This window comes from Octodon degus, unplaced genomic scaffold (assembly GCF_000260255.1).
Source record: "Octodon degus isolate 3935 unplaced genomic scaffold, OctDeg1.0 scaffold00032, whole genome shotgun sequence".
NCBI classification, from domain to species: domain Eukaryota; kingdom Metazoa; phylum Chordata; class Mammalia; order Rodentia; family Octodontidae; genus Octodon; species Octodon degus.
In genome coordinates, this window is record NW_004524608.1 from 11,365,022 (window position 1) to 11,377,749 (window position 12,728).

The 12,728-nt window shown below is 35.3% G+C and overlaps 1 protein-coding gene across 5 annotated transcripts in view; it reads right to left on the minus strand.

The window, feature by feature from the left end:
- The window catches only part of Slc4a10 (solute carrier family 4 member 10), a 416,671-nt gene extending 405,408 nt beyond the window's left edge, over positions 1-11,263 (minus strand). For all 5 annotated transcript variants that reach the window (XM_023713848.1, XM_023713847.1, XM_023713849.1 and 2 more), the window contains exon 1: positions 11,033-11,263. The gene's annotated coding sequence lies outside the window, so the exon portion shown is untranslated. The remainder of the gene's footprint in view (positions 1-11,032) is intronic.
- Between the last annotated feature and the right edge of the window lie 1,465 nt (positions 11,264-12,728).

The window sequence follows — 12,728 nt, forward strand, 5'->3', positions numbered from 1 at the left end:
TTGTACAGCAATTAACCACTAGGAAGAATGTATGCAATGTGTTAATTATTGAAACTGTCCTATCAATTTGGTTTAAAACTGTCTCATTGCTATTTGTTTCTCAATAAAATTATGGAAAAAAAGAAAGTCAAAAAAATAAAAAATAAAAAGTAACAAATGAGTATTTTCTCCCATATTTGCTTTCTACACCATATAAGATACTCTTAAAACTCAAAAAATATTACAATTAGGAAAAATGCATATTATTATATTTATTAGATTATATTATCAGTGTACTACTTAAATAAATCAAGTTATTGAGCACGTATAACAGAATCAATGATTGCATGAATTATGTTTATAAATCAAAAAAGTTTTTACTATAATAATTTTCTTCTGAAGCAAAAATACTAGCAATAATAATAATGAATCTGTATAAATAGTATTACATATAGTGCACTGACTTTCACAAATCTGTCAGGTGGATATAATTAGTATTAACATTCCTATTTTATACACAAGAAAAGTGAGACTTTGAACACATAGATAACTTGCCAAAATCAGCATCCTATTAATTAGAGCAGTTAGCACTATTCAGTGCCAAGGTTCAAGCTCTTAACACTTAATATTTACTAGTGCTGCTACCTACTATATCACCCATGATATATTTAAGGAGATCCATGTGCTCATCTTGTGAGAAATGACACAAAATTGTTTAAAATGAACTCTATTTACAAGAATCTTAAGGAAACAAGTTACATAAATATGTATTTATATATCGGGAAAAGTTGAAATTTATAAATATATGTAGTATGTATATGATACTACAAAGTAATAAGTAATGCTAAATAAGTAAAATGGGAAGTAAACAATGTTCTAATCTATTACAATTTGTTTTAAAAGTTGATCTCTGTTTTATACCAAAAATTAATTCTGAAAGTTTAACATACATCAGAATCACCTAAAGAGCACTTTAAAATGCTAGATTCCTGGTACTACCCTTTGATATTCTCAGCCTATAAGTTTGAATAAAGTCTGGAACTTGTATTTTTAACTAATTCTCCTATTCATCCTGATGAAACAATACCCACTTTTATGGTTTTCAATAATTCCTTTATTTGGGAAAAATAAATATTAAAGGTTATATCCACTATAAATACTGTCAATTTGCTGAGATGTTTTGATAGATATTTATATTTACATGTTAATGTGGGAAGTGGGCTTCATTCTATTATACATTAGGCTACGTCTTCAGGCTGTCTGCAGGCTGGTGTGTGTTTTCTTTTTCTTTGTTTCATTTTTAACCACATTTTTATTTCTGTTCAAAATCAAAAGTGTCATAGGCTTATGCTAATAGAATATTCAATACTAATAGAAATTCATCACTTTATAAACAAAGCACTATAAATCTAGGAACAATAAAATGTGCTTTCCAAGTAAAGCCATGTTCTGATTCCTTGTGCTTGCTGATACCTGATTTTTGCTTTCGGAAGTTACCTGATTTTTGCCTTCTGAAATTTGGCCAGGTTAGACATGAGCTTAAGACATCAAAGCTTCTAAAAAAAATACAATGATTATCCAAAAAAAGCCACTAGAAATCAACAGCCTTCTCCAAAACTTTTGATTTGTCAGAATTAGCAAGAACAAGAAGAGTTACACAAAATGTTGCAAGTACTATAGCAACCTAACATAGTTAATGTGCAGTGGGGAAATTCTGCTTTGAAAACTTGGTTTTTAGATTCTTAGAGTATAATTTCCATGACGAATAAGCAAGTCTTATTAATCTCAGTACATAAACTTTGTCATTAATTCAAAATTATATTGTTTTTTTTTTCCTTATGTATTTGGTTGTTACAGGGTCTCACTACACAGCTCAGACTCATAGTAATCTTTCTGTTTCCAGCCTCCCAGAGCTGGGATTACAGGCATGTGTCACTACACCTGGAACCTGTAATCTGGCTCAGCCCGCCCTGGGGGTGGGCTTTGGCATGTGGTGTTGGGGATGGAACCACAGTCCCTGGGTTTGCCTAAGCTCGCCTAAGCAGGTGCTTCAGTCCACTAGGCTATCTTGCCAGCCCTATATGAACAGTCTTAAGCATTAATACATTATGACCACTTGACTAAGTTTATAGATCAGTCTCAATTTTTAATCTTCTGAGATCATATCAGAAGTTGGGAATCATTCAGAATTCAACTTTCACTTATGGTCTAAGATGAAAGTGAGAATCACTATACAAATGCTACTTTTCATGGGTGGAGGGGATTATTTTTGTGTATTTAGTAACACCAATAAAGTGACATTCCCATGTTTTCATTTTCATACCCTTTTGTGGTAGCATATGGAATAATGATATCTACTTACTGAGCTGATAAAATTTTAAGTAATATTTTTGTGGATCAAAGAGATAGCAGGGCCAGCCAAATAGCTCAGTGGATTAAAGCGCCTGAAAGCAGGTGTAGGGGCCAGGGATTCAATCCCTGGGCCTGCTGTACAAGCCCCACCTCCAGGGCACACTGAGACAGCAATTGAGACTGGGTGTGTTGGTGTGCTTCTGTAATCCCAGCTCTTGGGAGGCTGTAAACAGGAGAATCATTATAAATCCAATCTAGTAGTGAGAACCTGAACACCCTGTATACCCTTCCCTAAAAAGAGAGAGAAAGAGAGAGAGAGAGAGACAGAGAGAGAGAGACAGACAGAGACAGAGACAGAGACAGAGACAGAGAGACAGAGACAGAGAGAGACAGATTAGGAAGAAAGAGATAAAACTGTCTTTGTTTATAGATGACATGAATATTTATGTAGAAAATCCCAAATAACTAACAACAACAAAAAGAATCCTAGAACTAATAAGTGATCTACAAAGTTGAAGACAAAGTTAATATATAAAAGTCAATTGTCTTCCTGTGTACCAGAAATGAACAGTAATGAATTTGAAACTTAAAATGCAATACCATTTATATTATCACATCCCACAAAATTCAATATTTAGGTATAAATCTTACAAAAACTTGTTATGCAATTTTTCTTTCTATAGTACAAGTGCTATAAACTCTAGTGAAAGAAATCAAAGATCTAAATAAATGGAGAAAAATTCCCATGACTAGGAAGACTCAAAATTGTCATGATATCCATTCTTCCCAACAACATGAAAAATAGATGCAATGTGATTTCACGTAAAAAAAAAATAGCAGGTGGTTTTATACATATTCACACACTGATTCTAAGTTTATAAAGAAAAGCAAAGATCCTTTACAGGCCACACATCACAGCCCACTGTGCTCCAAGTCAGAGAACAGATCCAACCTGATAGCAACATTTACTATAAATCTAGACTAGCCAGACAATGTAGTATTATTGGTGAAAGAACTGCCAAATAGATCAACATAGACGTATGTTTAACAAATTGGCCTCTGACAAAGGAGTGAAGGTAACACAATAGAAGAGTGATTCTTCTTGGTTAAAAAAAAACTATATAAACTGGACATTCACATAAAAAAATGAATATAGACATAGAGTTTACACCTTCAACAAAAAATAACTCAAAATACAACACAGCCTTAAATGTAAAACAACAAAACTCATAAAGTCGCAAAAGATAACATAGGAGAAACACTAAATGACCCTAGGTTTTGGTGATGAATCTTTACATAAAAGAGTAAATCAAAGGAAGAATTCAGATATTAGCCTTCACCAAAATCTAAATGTTCTGCTGCAAAAGACACTATTAAAGAGAATGAGAAAATGAGCCAGAGATTGGGGAAAAATATTTAGAAAAGATTTGTCCATCAGGACTGTACACAAAGAACTCCTAAAATTCAACAATAAAAACAAGACCAAAAAAACAAGGCATGAGGTGGAATGATGACATAATAAGAGCCATTCTAAATGTTCTTCAACTTCTGCACTTGGTAAAACCACACTTTTAGACCTCACTGCAAAGAACCATTGTAAAGTTTGTAAAGTTGTAGAGGTTGTTCAAAAGAAAGGAATGGAGCTTTGTTGAAAAAATGCCACCTCTTGAAACACATGTACCAATGTCCATAGATGAATTTGAGAATGTTAATTAAATATTTTATCAGAGATGTCATGAAAGATGTGTGTTAATGATAAAGCAGATGGCAGTATCTCAAGTAGAAGGTTTTTTGGATTTTAGAGAGTTAAAGAAAGTGTGTAAACAGGATCAGTCACAAAATAAAATTGCTGAAGTAAATGCAAAATGTGTATTTCTCACAGAATGCAGGGGAAAATGTCAAAGAAAATAAGATCAATAAAAGGAAAACAGAGATGTAGAGGGACCACCCAGGAGGTACAATCTAAGCACAAAGGAATGCTAGAAACAGAAGATAAAGCAAATGAAGCTGAAACAATAATTAAGAAACTAACTGGAGAAAACTTTCCAGAGTTTGTTTAAGAAGTATGCTTGTAAATAAAAAAGGTTCACAGGGTACCTTTAAAATTCAGTGAAAAGAAAGCAACACCTAGACATATGCTGGTGACTTTTTTTTACAGTAACATGGGTGTGAGTCTATTAAATAAGGCCTGCATTCGGCACAGAGAGGAGAGAGGTGTCTGGGAAGTGCTGCTTGCCTGTTCCAGTGACAGGCAGGGCTGAAAGCTTCCAATGAATGTTATTTGTTTTTAATTTCAAGGATAATGAAAGGCTTTTACAAGTACCCAGGAACAGAAAGCTGTTTCTCTATAAGGGGCAAAAGTCAGACTGCCCTGAGATTTTTCTGTCACAATTTTAAATGCCAGAAGACAGTGAATTATCTACTATCTATTTTTAAAAGAAATAATTTTGAAGCAACAATTATGGACCATGTCACGTTATTATTTCTATACAAAAGCAACTAGAAAATATTCTCAGATAAAAAAGGACTTAAGAAAGTATATCAACCAAGAAGCTTCTCTGAAAAAATTTGCTCAAATGATTTACTGCACCCAACAGAAAACTTAAGAATAAGTAAAGAGTAGGGAAATAACTATATGATATATTTGATGATAATCACTAAAACTAGTTAAGAAACATGCAATCTAAAATTGTTGCATGTAGGGTAATAAAACTAAATGCAAAAACTAAAAAAAATTACAATTACAATTACCAAAAAAAATTACTATTACAAATAATAGTACCTGATTTAAAAATGGTCCAAAATTTTAACATCTTACTAAGGATCTAGAAATTGAAAATAAGTATGAAAAGATGTACAACATATATGACATCAGGGAAATGCAAACTAAAACTGAAATACAACTATACATCCATCAGGATGGCCAAAATCCAAACCATTGATAATAACGAATGCTGATGAAGATGTAGAGCAACAGGAACTATCATTCCTTGCTAGTAGAAATTCAAAATAGTACAGTAGCTTTACATATTATTTTAAAATACTAAATACTTCTATAAACCAGCAACCAAATTCCTTAGTACTTACTTGAAAAAGCTGAAAATATATGTCGGCACAAAAACCTGCACATGGATGCTTATATCAGCTTTATTCACAACTGCTAAAAATTGAAAGCAATCAAAATGTCCAGTAGATGATTGAATAAATTATAATACATCCAATAGAATATTATGATGTTAAACAGCAAGGAGTTATCAAGCCATGAAGTGACATAAGGAAACTTAAAAGTTTATATTAGTAAGTGAAAAGAGGTCATCTAAAAAAAACTACTACAGTATATAATTTCAAGTAGATATAATTCCAACATTTTGGAAAAAAGCAAAACTGGAGACCGTGAAAATTAGTGGTTTTCAGAGGTTAGAAAACAGGGAGAGATGAAGAATCAGAGTTGAAGGAATTTCCCGGGCTGCAGAACTACTCCATGTTACATATAATGGTGGATAGGTACAGAAACCTCAACATTAAGTTCTAGTGCAAACTATGAATCTGGGTGATAACTACACCCTATCTATATATGTTTATCACTGTTAAGATTTTCTCCATTCTAATGATGAATGTTGTTAATAGGAAAGATTATGCCTGCATAATGGCAGAGAATATATGGGAAATTGCTATACTTTTGACCGAATATATGTTAACCTAAACTGTCTTTTAAAAAAAAAAAGCTTATTAAAATATATATTCAATTGTCCTCATCTTTTTAGCTAAGATCAAGTGTAAAATGGGTATGTAAATGATTCCATGAAAGATACCCTATAAAGCAATTACTCCCTTTTTCTAAAGAAAGAGAGTATACACTAAGGATGCAATATCTGACACAATTATCTATGGTTTAAGAATGTATTAAAATTTCAACTTAGGTTTGCTTTATCTAAAAATAAAACATAATTCTTAACTAAATTTGCTCTATAGATTGACAGTGGTATTGTCCCAGAATGCCAATGTAGATATCTATCTAGTGTCTTATTTCTTATGAGACATGAGAAAGGAAGTACTGAAGTGTCTTTACACAGAAGGGTTGAGAGTGACATCTCTGTTTTTCTCCATTGACTTGTAGCAGAGTGCAATGCACTGCAGCCGTGTGTCTCCGGCTTAGACTTAAAAGCAACCATTATCCTAGGTTAAAAAGAAATGACATCACAGAAGTGCAATTTTATTCTGACTATTCTCTGATTATATTTGAGTTTCAGATCTCGGCCCAGATTTTTTCTAACTAACTTCTATCATAAACTAGGCAACTTCCTAATCAGACTGATATTTTTTATCCTAAACTTAATACTTGTAGATTTTAGATTTTACCACTCATTCCAAATCTTAGCCTCCTATACATATGTTTAATTTCTACAAGACCATTCAGAGCAACAATTTAAATCATGAAAGGAGAAATGAGAATTGATTTGTTATACTGCACATGGGCTCTAAACTATGATGTGTAGTATGTTTGTAAGTTTTCTTTAAATTCAAACTATAATTTAAATTCCAATTTGAGTAAAACAGGTAACATCATGTTACTTAACCACTACATGTGCTATTTTTATAATTTTGGCATTTTAGTCCTATTCTCCTTTCCCTACATTAATAATACAAAAGACTTTTCTTAGTTGTCTTATACATAAAGCAATTCAATAAAACAGGCCATTTGAAAATCTGAAGTTAACATACAAAATAAGTGCTAAATTCCACTATTGATCCTAAAAAGTGACCTTAATTCCATGCCTTGTAGATATTATATTAATAAACTCAACTTAAAATAAGTTCCTTTTAGACTATCAGATTCTTAGAAGGATTACAAGTTACATTCACTATATGTATCATGAAAACTACGTATCACAGGGCATACACTTTTGTTATAAATATATTTTACTATAAATTTCATCCAGTGTCTGGGAATTTAAAAATTCTCAGATTACTCTTAGAAAAACTACAACACTGAAATGTCAAGAGAAAAATGTGTAATCACAATTCAGTATCCTAGATCTTCATACTTTCAAAAGATTAATTCCATCCTGATTAAAGTGGTATCATCATGACAGTTATATCTATTCCCTATGCACATTTGTCAAAAAAGCTTATACCAATGATTTTAAGTATTTGAGGAGAAAGGTGAAAGCAGTCTCATCAAAGGTTATACTGAGTCTATCTCGAGACTACAGAGATTATGGGTCCCGCTGAAACTGGGATTTTGTCTGTCTTATTTATAAACATATCTCCAGCACAAGATTATGTTCAGCCAAGGGTAGGCATCTTATAAGGAAATTAATCTTACATAAACTTGTTCTACAGTTTCATAACTACAAGAGAAGAGTGCACTCTGGGCCTAAAAGAATGAATGCTTTACCCTTTGTGGGTCTTTAGGGCCTACAAAATACAATGATGATTAATAGCAAAAGCTTCCTAAGAAAGAATAGGAGGAAAAGCAAACATACTAGGGACTCCTCCATCATACAACTCCGATGTCCTTTATTACACTAAAGAAGGGTATACTTGGGAAGATTAATGAGAATCTTCTTTTCATTTCATTTATATCAGAATCAATATATTCATTCACTTGACAAACTTGTCCATTCCTCTGGTACTTTCTTTTTCACCTTTTTACTTACCTCTGACTGCTTCAGTCCCTGATACAATCTTGATTTGTAATGTCTTTCCAATTGACCCTCCAACCATATAGTTTCCACAGTTGTAACTGAAAAACCCCAACTCCCACCTCCACTCTCCAATCTTTTTCAATAGCTCTTTGGCCACCATTTTCGTCACTGAATGCCAATCTGCATAAAATTCCAAGGCCGAGAATCTACTTCAATGCCAATAACTTCAATTCAATGAAAGTTTCAACAATGAAAGTAGAAACTAACTTTTATTAAACATCATCAAGCTCTCAGGAACTTCACAGAGGCTATTTCATTACCCATCACAAGATCGAAAGAATACGTAGCATTCCCTTCGTGCTTTTCAGTTTAGGAAACTAAGGCATAAGTAACTTTCCCAAGATCATAGAACAAATTAATACTTACTAGACTATTCTTGAATATTATGTCATATCTCCTCTCACACGGTTATTTGCAAAGTTATCTGATTAATTTTCTAAAACAAAGCCCATAGCTATTTCTCTTTTCTAAGCATAAAAATTCCAGTCTGAGAACTAATTGTGTTAAACCTATAAAGAGTGAAATATTTTTTAAAAATTAGGTTTTTAAACTTTTGAACTAGTTTTAGAAGATATTATAGTCCTAGCTCCATCACTGTGATAACCCTCAGACATGTTCAGATTCCATATGCCTCAATTTCTCCTCTTTAAAATAAAGATAATAAATTGTGCTTTATAGGGTTGGCCAAATAGCTAGGTGGATTAAAGCGCCTGCAAGCAGGCACAGGGACATGGGGTTCTATCCCCCCACCCAACCCCCTGGCCCCACCCCAGGGGCTCGCTGAGACAGCAAATGAGACTAGACATGGTGGCACTCTCCTGTAATCCCAGCTCTGGGGAGGCTGCAAACAGGCAGATCACTACAAGCTGGATCTAGCAGTGAGACCCTGAACACCTTGTAGACCCTTCCCTAAAATACAAAATAAATAAATAAAACGTGTATAAATTACTTGTTTTGAGAACTAAAGTAAATCAGGAAATCAATAGGGGAATTTAAAAACAATATACAAATGTAAAATTGGCCCCCCAAAACAAGCATCCTATCTAGTTTCTCAGGTTTATTTTTCTTAAGTTACTGTTAATATTGCCCTGTCTTACCTTTATACTTTGTAACTATTCTATATTGGCTGTTTACCCTATGAAATGCAAACCTATAACTGTCAAACACTTCCGTCAGGTTTGTTGTAGGTCTTTTCTGGCCAAATCCATATTTTCCCCACTTTTAAGCAACAAACTGGTTGCCCATCTAGCCCTGTAACGTCGTCCATTTCTAAATTCCTTCAGTTAATCCTCATTTGATCCTAAACCCTTTAACTGTTCTCGACAAGTGACAATCCATAAGCCACATCAAACAGGCTTCAGCCTGCTTTTCTAGGACAAGTTCCAACCCCCCTCCTCGGCTAAAAAGGGTTTTGCCCCTATATCTGATCTTTCCTAAATTCCCACACTGCTATTCCTGTGTCTAGTTCATCCTTCTCACTCAGTTCTCTGGTATATTCAACATTATTTATTCTAAGTAATCATAAAATCCAAATTTATGTTGCTATTCAAGCTTGGGGCAATGAGCAAATCTTTTACTTTTGTTTTTGTATAATAACTCCACTTTGATTTCGCACCAAAATGGCTCTGCGAAGTTAACTAACAGCCCACCCCCCATCTCAACCCTCCCCACACACACACACTGTCCTTGCCCTTTATTTAGGTTCCCTTGGTGGAGACTTCTGCTTTTTTCTCATCTCCCTGCTCCCTCCCACTGCAAACCCGGAGTCCCGAGAGGAGAACTGGGCATGCTCAGTAGTCACAGCTGATTCCGGGATGCAAACTGGAATCTTTTTGCAGCATTTGAGCCCAGCAGGTGAAATAAGGGTCCGAAAATACACTGGCCAAGAATTTGCTCACTTCTCCTATGGTATTATTTAATTTACAGGTGTTTTTAAAGCTTAGGAATGGAAACGGAAACGCACAGTTTACAGCTAGTCCCTAGTCTGCAAGGTGGGTCACTAACCTGAATAACAGAGCTGAGAAACAGCCCCTCCTCCTGGTTTGGAGCTGGGAGGGGATTTCTGCTGTTCTAGGCTATGACAGCGTTGATAGACGACAGAAAGGTAGCATTTGGTATCTCTGCTGCATCAAGAAAATACTGGGATTTTTCCCCCCACCCTTTGAAGACAGCAACATTAACTGCTCAAGACTAAGAAAAAGATGTTGTCTGAAGATCTCCAAAGTCTATGAACCAGACAGAGAGATTGTAGAGAGGATAAGAGGCAAATTAATCCGAGGGAGGTAGCTTAAGGACCCAGAGATAAACAGATGAGCTATTTAAAAGGACAGCCCAGGAACCTCTGAGATACTCAAATCTGAATCGTATGTCCGCCCCCAAAAATGTGTACCTTCTTTGTATGTGAACCATGACACATTTCCTTCAGAGAGAAAGAGACTGGCAGGAGAGAGAGAGAGAGAGAGAGAGAGAGAGAGAGAGAGAGAGAGAGAGAGAGAGAGAGATAAAATCCTTTCCCCTGGTTTCTGTGGAAGCTAAATCTCTAGAGATGCAACAGCAGTAGATTCCCTCACCTCACTGCCTGAGGATGAGGCATGAGGAGGAAATTTATTAGGGATTAAATAGGATAAAAGAAGCCTTCTTTGCACGGACTTGAGCCATCACTGCACAACCTTAGAAACAGAAGGACAGGCAGGAACAAACAAGGAGCAAGATGCACAATTGCCCCTGTTGTTAAAAGCTAGCCATTTCTTCAAACAGCAACAAACGAGACATTTTATCACCATAGTGCATCCATATTGATAAAAAAGAGAAAAAATCATGTGCTCTGGTTTATGCATTTCAGTCTCCCAAGGTGGGGAGAGATCCCCGGTCGCATGTCTTTGGAGCTGTCCATCGCCCCCAAAGGACACTATTTGTACCGAGCTAACAGATCACTTGCCTGACAGGTTTTGCAGTAAAGCAGTTAATCTATTTGACAGCAGGTTGTCTCTTACCGTGGGAAGCAGCGGCTCCATTTGTGCTCCCTGGTCTTTAATCTCCATGTTTTGTAATGCCTCTGGAATAAGCACCTTGCTCTGCAGTGCCTTCAGTGTCTTACACTCGGCCGGCACTCGCTCTGCTTAGTATTCGGATCAGGTAGCTCTGAAGCAGGAGGCAACTGCACACTCCAACTCACCAGAGTCACATGGCTCCTACTCACTTGGGCTGCTGGCCAGGTTTTGCACTGAATGCCTTGGATCCCTGGGCCGGTATGAGATCCCCCCAAGCCCTGTATCACTGCCCACACCTGGCTACTCATGTAAAATACAGCCTGCAATGCTCAAGTCCAATGGGCATTAAGAATTTCACATAGGTACTAACTTCTCATACAAATGAATTCAAACTAGTTTCCAACCATCTCAGTCTGATTTTGACACTTTAAGGCAACTGACTTTATTTCCAGAATCCTAAGGAGAATTAGTTCAAACAAGATGATGTTAATTAGAAGATTTCCAAAGCATTCTGCTCTGAGTACTCAAGTTCCTTTTAAATAGATAAAACAATCTCCAAACTGAATTTATCTCAATGAAACAACAAAAAATCAAACATTTGTTATTACTGACTCAATAATAAGTGGACAGATATTTTCAATCTTAATTTAACTTGTGAGAAACTTAGTCATATATTATTAAATATAAAATATGTTTCTATGATTTCCCAACAAAAATGATATAGAAAGTATTTTGTAGTAGCAATAATCAAGATTTGAAGTACACTGAAAACACAATGAGGGGCTGGTGAGATAGTTCAGTGGTCTAAAGTGCCTGCTTAAGCAAGCTTAGGCAGGTGCAGGGGACCACAATTTTATCCCCAGAACCACAGGCCATGCCAGCCGCACCCTCAGGGTGGACTAAGCCAGCCAAAATAATAATAATAATAATAATAATAATAATAATAATAATAATAATAAATAACACAATGAATCTGACAAGGGTAACACTACAATATACACCTTTGCCTTAAAATTCTCACATAAGAGTAGCAGGAGATTATCTGAATAACCCATAGAAGAAAGGAAGTCAGAAAAACTTTCATGGAGAGAGAAGTGTCTAATGACAGTCACTATGTAACTGCACATATTCCATAAAATTAATCATGGATCTCGAGCATTGTAAGTAATGAAACCCATACATTGTTGGAACTCAGACTAAGGGTATGGAGATTGCACATACATTGTTGGAACTCAGACTAAGGGTATGGAGATTGCACATGAAAAGGAGTAAGACTTCTCAGGGTTAAGAGAAGATGACCAAAAATTATTGTTAGTTTATTCTAAATTTTAAAATTCACCAGATTTTATAATCTTTAATCAAGAGAATAAATACATAATTCTTAGCAATATACCAAAGTTTTCCATAATGCCTGCTGCAGGTAGAATTAGTTAACTGTTTCAGTCTCAACATGGTTTTTACAGAGCAACCAACTCCCCTTCTGTCCCTCTCAGATAGAAGCTTTCTTTCCTTCAATAAGTATATTCTGCTCTTTGCCAGGCATGGTAGTGCATGTCTGTAGTCCCAGCACTCAGGAGGCTGAGGTAGAAGGGTCATTATGAATTCGAGACCAGCTTGGCTACAAAGTGAGCTCAAGGCCAGCCTCAACTGCATAGCAAGACCCTGTCTCAAAAAGACTATAGAGACTATATATATATAT